The sequence below is a fragment of the Ictidomys tridecemlineatus genome, chromosome 4, assembly GCF_052094955.1.
Source record: "Ictidomys tridecemlineatus isolate mIctTri1 chromosome 4, mIctTri1.hap1, whole genome shotgun sequence".
NCBI lineage: Eukaryota > Metazoa > Chordata > Mammalia > Rodentia > Sciuridae > Ictidomys > Ictidomys tridecemlineatus.
This window is the reverse complement of record NC_135480.1, coordinates 205292928-205300607: the sequence shown is the minus strand read 5'-3', so window position 1 is coordinate 205300607 and position 7680 is coordinate 205292928. Positions and strand designations below refer to the sequence as shown.

At 61.9% G+C, this 7680-nt stretch overlaps 1 long non-coding RNA gene across 2 annotated transcripts; it reads right to left on the bottom strand.

Annotated features, from left to right (window-relative positions):
• Positions 1-434: 434 nt before the first annotated feature.
• LOC144377392 (uncharacterized) lies at positions 435-2913 on the bottom strand. Of its 2 annotated transcripts, none has more exons than XR_013438368.1 (2): positions 2640-2913; positions 435-2064 (listed from the first exon to the last, which is right to left on the bottom strand). It is a non-coding gene; the product is annotated as an uncharacterized LOC144377392 (long non-coding RNA). The 2 variants fall into 2 exon arrangements; XR_013438367.1 differs by having other exon boundaries at positions 435-1445.
• Between the last annotated feature and the right edge of the window lie 4767 nt (positions 2914-7680).

Below are 7680 nucleotides of genomic sequence, written 5' to 3'. Positions count from 1 at the left end.
TGCCGGCGGTGGCCTAGGTGCAGCGCCCACCAGGCCCGGCATTCTGGGTGACGGGGCCGTCTGGCACGGCCTCGCCAACCTCTAAGTGTGACCTCAGTACTCTGCCTCTCTTTTCTTCTTCTTTTTGGCCTTTGAGTGTCTCTGCTCCTCCCAAGGCCGAGGCTTGTGGTGCCCACCAGGCCCTGTCCCACCGTGCGGTGAGGTCACCACGAGGATGGCTTTGGGGACATGGAGAGGGACAGGCCGGCTGGGCTCTCCCTGCTGCGGGAAACTCTGCCTGCAGGTGGACAATCCTGGGTGACCTCGGAGCTGCTACCCCATGTGCCTGCGTCCCCCCACCCCCCGCCGCCCACAAGCCTCCCTTTCCTTGGGCTACGGCTGGGGGAGGGGAGGACGACCCAATTTATTTGGCAACAAATAAAGAACCGGCGTGATTAAGAGCAGGGGGAGAAAGTTTAAAGGAGGAAAAATACCCTGGGTAATGCCATCGCCTGCGTCTTTATATTCTGAAACGGATCGTTCTGGACGCGGGCAGAAGGCCTGATTTAATATCCTCATGGAAATACTGCACCTGATCCAATTACCACGGGAATTTTGATACAGTCAGCAGTCAAGATGAAAGATTCAGAGGCGCACACCGCGGAGTAAACACGGAGACCGAATTACCCGCTCTCCTCCGGGAAGACTTAAGCGGTTCGGGTCGCTGCGAGGGCACCTCAGGCCGGGCCGGGGCCCCACCGAGGCCAGCTTGCAGAAGCCCTGCGGCCACTCGTCCCTGGCCACGCTGCATCCCAGGCTGGTGCGAGGTCCTCCAGTCAGGCTGCCGGCAGGGCGGGCCAGAGGGTCTGCAGAGAGAGGTGTCCACGCGCCAGGGTGGGGTCCGCCCTGACCCTGGGGTCCTGCTCGAGGTCCAGTCCTGGCTCCCACCCCTTGCTGCTCTGGTCCTAAGCAGCACTCTGCGCTCTCACTTGGCTCTGTCCTCATGCCACACGGCTGGCCCGGGCTCCTGCCCTGAGCCCGGCTGCCTGCCACAGTCATTCTCGGGTCCCCTCAGTCATCTTGCTGCCTTCTGGTGACTGGTGGCTTGGAAACACAAGGCTAACCATGTCCCTTCCCCGCTCAAACCCTCCCGTCACCCCCAGGTCTTGGAGGACGTCCAGTCGGGTCACCTGACACTGTTCCTCCGGGTCTTCTGTGCCTGCCCAGCCTCCCCAGCTGGCCTCCCTGTCCCTCTCCAGCTCAGGTATCCCTGCTACATCCCTCTGAGCTCCGGCCCTTGGCCCACAAAGCACTGGCCGTAACTATCACAAAACTGTTGCAGGCCACCTGTTCGAGGCCCATCTTCCCGCTGGACTGGGGCAGCACAGATGTTGGAGGCCCAGGAGCTGCAGGTCCCTGTCTGTGCTGCTGTGGGTTCCAGAGTCCCCGAGCCACAGGTGACGGACCTGCAGAGTGGGGTCACGTCATGGATCTCACAGAGGTCGCGGAGGAGGAGGGAGATGGCAAGCACAGGGTCCTGGGACCAGAACCACGTCCCAGGACCAGTCCCAGCCCTGCAGCATCTGTCCCCATCCGTAATGTGGTCCCTGCGTGACGGCACGGCCAATGCCCACCAAGCTTCGTCGCCGTCAGGGGCACAGAAAGCGCCAGCCGTGGCTCCCTTGTCCAGAGGCTCAACGAGACCCTGGCCCCCTCCGAGCCCCGTGGGCCAGTCTCCACCTGAGGCCCAAAGGTTTAGAAGCGCTTCACCTGTGCACGTGGCCTCAGCCCAGCCTGTCACTCGAGGCTCTCCTCCTGGGAGGGGATGGGGGGTGTGCGTGCATAGGAGGGACAAGTGGGATTTTTGTTTGTTTTTGGTACCAGGAACTGAACCCAAGAGCACTTAACTGCTGAGCCACATCCCCAGCCCTTTTTTATTTTTTTATTTTGAGACAGGGTCTCACTAGGTGGCTTACGGCCTCCATAAGTTGCTGAGGCTGGCTGTGAACCTGTGATCCTCCTGCCTCAGCCTCCTGAGCCACTGGGATTGCAGATGTGTGCCCCGGGGCCTGGCTGGGACAAGTTCTAAATGGAAACAGAAATGCCACTTTGTCAGGGGCTTGCTTGCTGTTCTCTGGGGTGGCCTTCACGCACAGAGATTTCTTCAGATAATGGCTTTACTCCATTAACGCGGGACTGCTGAATGCCACCTGTCAGGAGGCATGCCTTCTGTAGGCCTTCGGGCTCCCTGTGCGTGGGCTGCCAGCACTCTGGAACCCAGGAACCCAGCTCTCCGGAACCTTCCCTCGCAAGGACCGTTTGATTACTGTGGGTCCCATTTACAAAGCCAGTTAATCAAGCTCCCTTAAACATGTTAAATTGCGTAAATAACCTAATGCACTTGGTTTTCTTTTTAAGCTCTTCAAAGGCTCGACAGAGAGACTGTCCCCTCCACAAGCTGCATTTACAAACGTGAACGCCAGCACCCCACACGAAGGCTCTAAAAGGGCAATTTAAAACCCCGAGTTCAAACCCAGGGCTTGGCTTCCCACTGTAACTCGGAATCAAAGGCTGACCGCACCCCCTAACCAGCAACCCCCCCAGACTTCCCACAGGCCGAGGCCACCCGACAGGAGCCCGTGGGAGAAGGAGATACTCACATTCTCGTTTGGTTTCCTGTGTTCCGAGCCTTCTTGGGCCCGAGGGGCTGACTCACCAAGGGATGGATTTTGTCACAGCGGGCACTGTGGGGGCCGCCCGCACGTGAAGGGAGGGACGTCCTGCCAGCCGGCCTCCCTGCGGGGGTGCAGCCTGTGGGAATGGAGCCCTGTTTGAGAGGACTCCGGGGGCTCCTGGCCAGCCAGGACGCGGCTCAACCCGTCCTCCTCTCCACTCCCGCGCGCCCCAGCCCCACGGGGCTCCGTCCTTGATGGGATTCACCTAATCCGTTCCCTTCTGTTCTGAGGTCTCCGTGTGCCCGTCTCCCGGGGCGGGTAAGCTGGACGGCACTTAATGACTGCTGATTGGATTCTCTGTATCTCCCAGGGCTTTTGTGGCTGTTCTGAGGTCACCTGAAGGGCGGGACGTGGGTCGGAGAACATGGCCAGTGTCGGGGGGGGGGGGGCGCCCAGAGTAGGGGTGGCCAGGAGGACTGAGGGCCACCCCCAGTGCCTGAGGACCACAGGGATGCCCCAGTCCTGCTGTTTTGGCCAGTTGCAGGCCCTGTGTCTGCCACAAGAACCATGCGAGGTGGGGACTGCTCGGAGGAAGCTGGGAGGCCGGGCACCCGGGCTGGAAGAGGATCCGGTGCCGGGCTGTTCCTGCTGGTGCTGTTGGCAAGTCGCTTCCCTCCCTGGCCTCACCTGGGCCTCAGTGCTCCCTCAAGGGAGGGGCTGTCCACACACACTTTTATTTGGCCATCACAAGAACCCTACGAAGGCAGTGACTAGCATCCATTCAGTAGTGAGGCTCAGAGAGGCTAGGTAACTTGCCCAAGGTCACACAGCGTAGAAACAGAGCAGTTGGGGTCTGTCCAGCCCCGTTGGCTTGGCCCTTGTGCTTTCTGTGTTCCAGGTGGGTTTGTGCAGGACGGGGCCAGCAGGTGGCAGGGGAGGCAGCCGTGACACAGTGGACAGGGATCCCCCAATCCCCTGGTCACTCTCTCCTCGATTATCTCCCCACCAGGAACCTGAGAGAACCTGACAGGCTCGGAAGGCGGCGCCCAGCGGGTGAAGGCGGCAGCTGGCAGCCCTGGCTGACGGCAGGACAGGGCACCTGCCCGGGCCTCTCCTGGACCAAGGGGCGGGTGGGGCTGCAGCGAGTGGGGGCGGGCGAGCAGGGGTCTCCCAGGGTCCCCTCCCCCCTGCAGCAGTGGGCAGGGAGGTGGTCTTGGAGACGGGAGTCGGCCATGCGGACTGTCTGGCACGGATTTTCCTCTTGATGAAGGTGCAGCTGGAGGGGAGGGGGCAGAGGGGCAGGAGACACGGCCCACACCCCCTCAGGGGCTCCACAGGATCCCGGCCAGCTTTGAGGATCCTCAGTCCCAGGTTGGACTGTGTGCGGCTGTGGGGGCCAGGCTTGGTGAGGGCAGGGGCTCCCCGACTCCCGCACCCCGTGGAGACGGTCCTCAGGCTGCACAGCCCATCCCAGGCCAGGAACAGGGCCTTGGGAGGACCCAGCATGTGTCTGTGGCTCTGAGGGCCCAGGAGTCTCCTGAGAGGCGGGCAGGATTGCCCAGTGGTCAGAGCCCCTCTGGGCACCGGGTGGCCCTTCCTGTTCTGCGTCAGTCGTGAGGAAACAACTGACATCCTGGGTTGGTCACATTCAGCCCTGGGGGAAGCCCCGGCCCTGCGGGCGCCCAGGCCCATGGGACAGAGCTGATGTCACAGCAGCTCAGGTGGGGTCCAACGTCCAGCCCAGCTGAGGAAGGCCCCCCACTGAACCATGAGGGGGGGCAGGAGCAGCTTCCTCCCCTTCCTCCCCTTCTTTCTAACCGCCGGCCGACTCGCCAACGCCTCTGCCTTGAGCTCAGGCGCCTCACCCGCTCCCCGACAGGCCCCGTCACCTTTCACGTTCCTCCACCGAGGTGGGGCGAGGCTGGGGCCTGTGAGGACCCTGGTCCCTGCCCATTGCTCTGTCCTGTGGCAGCTCTGTCTTCTGTGTGGCCCTCTGCCACCCCCACATGACCGTAGGAACCCAGGCCCCCGAGGGACGGTGTTCAGGAACGACTACAGCTGACCCCAGATGTGAAGCACCCAGCAGCGTCCTGAGCACCCGTGGAGCTGTGCCGTAGCTGTGAGTGGAGGAGGGCGCCCACAGGTGCTCCAGGCTCCACATGCACCTCCACCTTACCTCTGGGTAGGAGGCCAGGGCACCAGGGGCATGCTGTGTCCTCGCCGGCATGGTCTGTCAATCAGGAGAGGCTCTGCTTACGGAACACTCCCTGTGTGTGAGCCTTGTGCCAAGGCATGCCCATTTCACAGAGGAGATAACGGGGCCTAGAGAGGAAAGACGTCACCTGCTGCCTTTGGTGCTGTTTGTAGGCCAACTCAAATCCGGGGCTTGAGGGCAAGTCGTTTTGTGAAGGCAGGGCTCCGGGAGAGGCCGGCACAGGGAGGGCAGGGCTCTGTCTGATCTTGCAAAGGAGCTCCAGGGTATAGGTGGTGCTCTTGGCATTTGCCCGTCCCCAGGCCAAGAGCCGGGCTTTGCACCTTGTGCCAGCCAGTGGCTGCAAACTGTTCCCAGCAGGCCTGGAGAAGCTGCTGAAGGGGTGGTAACACAGGGGACCTGGCGGGGGTGCCAAGGTCTCCCCAGTACTTGCTCTGAATCACACACCTTTGTGGTGGAGCCAGCAGTCAAACCCCGCCCTGTCCACCTGGGGCCTTGACCACGGCCCCACACTGCCCCTGAGGAGCTGGCCCTCAGTCCCCACTGGGCCTGCTGGGCTCCTTCCCTGATCTCGGCATGAAAACCAAGAGGCACCTTCTAGGCACTGACCCGGCTGGGGCACACGGGCGTGCTCCATCGTGCCACGGGCGATACCCTGCCCTGATACATGGTCTCACCCTGAAAAATACGGCGCAGCTCATGGATTATTCATGCCCTGGGGCTCTGTGCCAGCAGGTGGGGGCCGCCTGAGATATGTACACGCAGCTCGGCCGGCTCAGAGAGTTCCCGGTGCACAGAGGGACAATTAGACCCTCCTGAGTTAGAGCCCTCCGCCAGTGGCTCAGCCAACAAACCAGCCATCACGTGAGTTGATTTAAAGAGCATTTCTGCAACTGATATCACCACTGGCGCTCAGACACGGCAGGCCGCGGGGGCTTGGGGATGGACCCCAATCCATCTCCGCCCTGAGGGAAGAGGAACGGAGGACAGGGAGGGGAGGACGGCAGGCACTGGGCCCGGGCACAGCCGGCTCTGCGCACCCCACAGATGGGGGTTCACCACGCCCACTCGGGGCTCTCACTCCCGGGCCTTCTTGGTGTGGCCATGCCACACTTTAGCCAGGAGACCCGAGAGCAGGGTGTGTGAGCGTGGTGCGGAGCCCGGGGCTCTGCTGCCTCGTTGTAGAGGAGGGATGGACAGACAGATGGACAGTGTGCAGGAAGAACAGACCTTTGTGCTTATAAAGCCACTGAGACCAGGGCTTCTGACCACGCCCGTGTGGCTAGAAAACCCGTTTCAGAGAGGCAGTGAGGCCCCGCGTCAGAAAGTGGCTTTTCTAAGGTCACACTGCTTGTAAATGACTTGGAGCTGGACTCTGAACTGTGGCCCACTGGGGCCACCAGACTTTGACCCCAGCCCGTCACCACCTCCCCACATGCCCGTCTATCCTGAGGGTGGCGGACTTCTCAGGAAAACCTATCTCTCCCCGGGTCCTCTGCCCTCGGTGCACCTCAGCTCAGCCTCAACTGCCTGGGCCCCGCCTGCCTTGGGCCCCGGTCCCTGCAGGCCCAGTGTGCAAGGTCACGTCTTTGACAGGCATGACCTCTGGAAAGGCAGCCAGAGGGGTTCCTCCGGGACTGGGACCTCCATCAACCTTCCTGCAGGCTGACTGTGGGGGACATGGGACCTTGCTGGAGACGGCTGCCCCACTGATGACCAGGATGGCCTCATGTCGGGAAAAGCAGCCAGTGTCCCTCCAGGCTGGCAGCTGTGTGGAGCTGAGCATGGCAGCTGAACCGTGGCACTTGGGGATGACAATCGTCAGACCATCAGATGGACACTGTCCTCCCTGCGCCCAGGGAGCGGCTTGCCCTTCCTACACCCTCATTGCTCCTTTTTGTATCAAACTTTGTTTCCAAACCTGCGCCTCCCCCACCATGAACTAGGGATGTGCAGCCCCTTGGGGTTGGAGAGGACTGAGCACGCTGGGGCCAGGGAGCAGGGGGACAGCAGGGTGGCCGGCCTGGGCAGACACCCTCTTGTCCTCACCCTGCTGCCCTGTGATTGTCCCCCAGTGTCTCCTGTCTGGCTGGGAAACTCCTGAGACAATGGGGTCCTGGAGCTGCCCGCTGTGGTCCCTGCGGGCAGAGCGGGCAGGGAGCGACATGTGGCTGTCATGTGGCCATGTGGCAGGCTCAGGGAAGGAGCAGCCCCCTCAGAAGCCCCGTGGAGGAGGGTCTTCCTGTGTCCTCCTGCTTGACTCTGGAGAGATGTCACCCCTTCTCCAGCAGGTGCCCACTAGGGGCCACCATGCAGGGACAGGCAGAGCTGAAGAAGGCAGGGTGGCTGTACTTGGGTGGGGCAGTGAGGCACGGAGAGTTGGGCCCTAAGGAGTGAGTCTGGGCTTTGTCCTTGAGGGGGTGGGTGATCCAGGGAAGGCAGGGCCATCTGCTGTGTCCCCGTTCTTATGGGGAGGTGCAGAGTCTGCTTTGATAGCTGCACCCTGGTCATTCCACTCTGTCCCCAGCTCTAGATGGAAGAGCAGGACATCCAAGTCCCTCAGGGGCCACCCAGACAGAGGTGCCTCTCAGGGACTGTCACTTGAACAACTGTGGGAGTCTCAGGAAACAGGTGGGGGCTGGGGTGGGGAAGAAGCTACTGGAGGTGGGGAGCTTATGACGGTGGCAGCTGACCTTGTCACAGGAGAGGCCATCCTGTGCTGTGTCATGTCAGCCTCCACAGGCCCGGACCTGATGCCCCGGTTCACCCCAGGGTGCCCGTGGATCAGGCTGGTCCCTCTAACACAGGCACAGC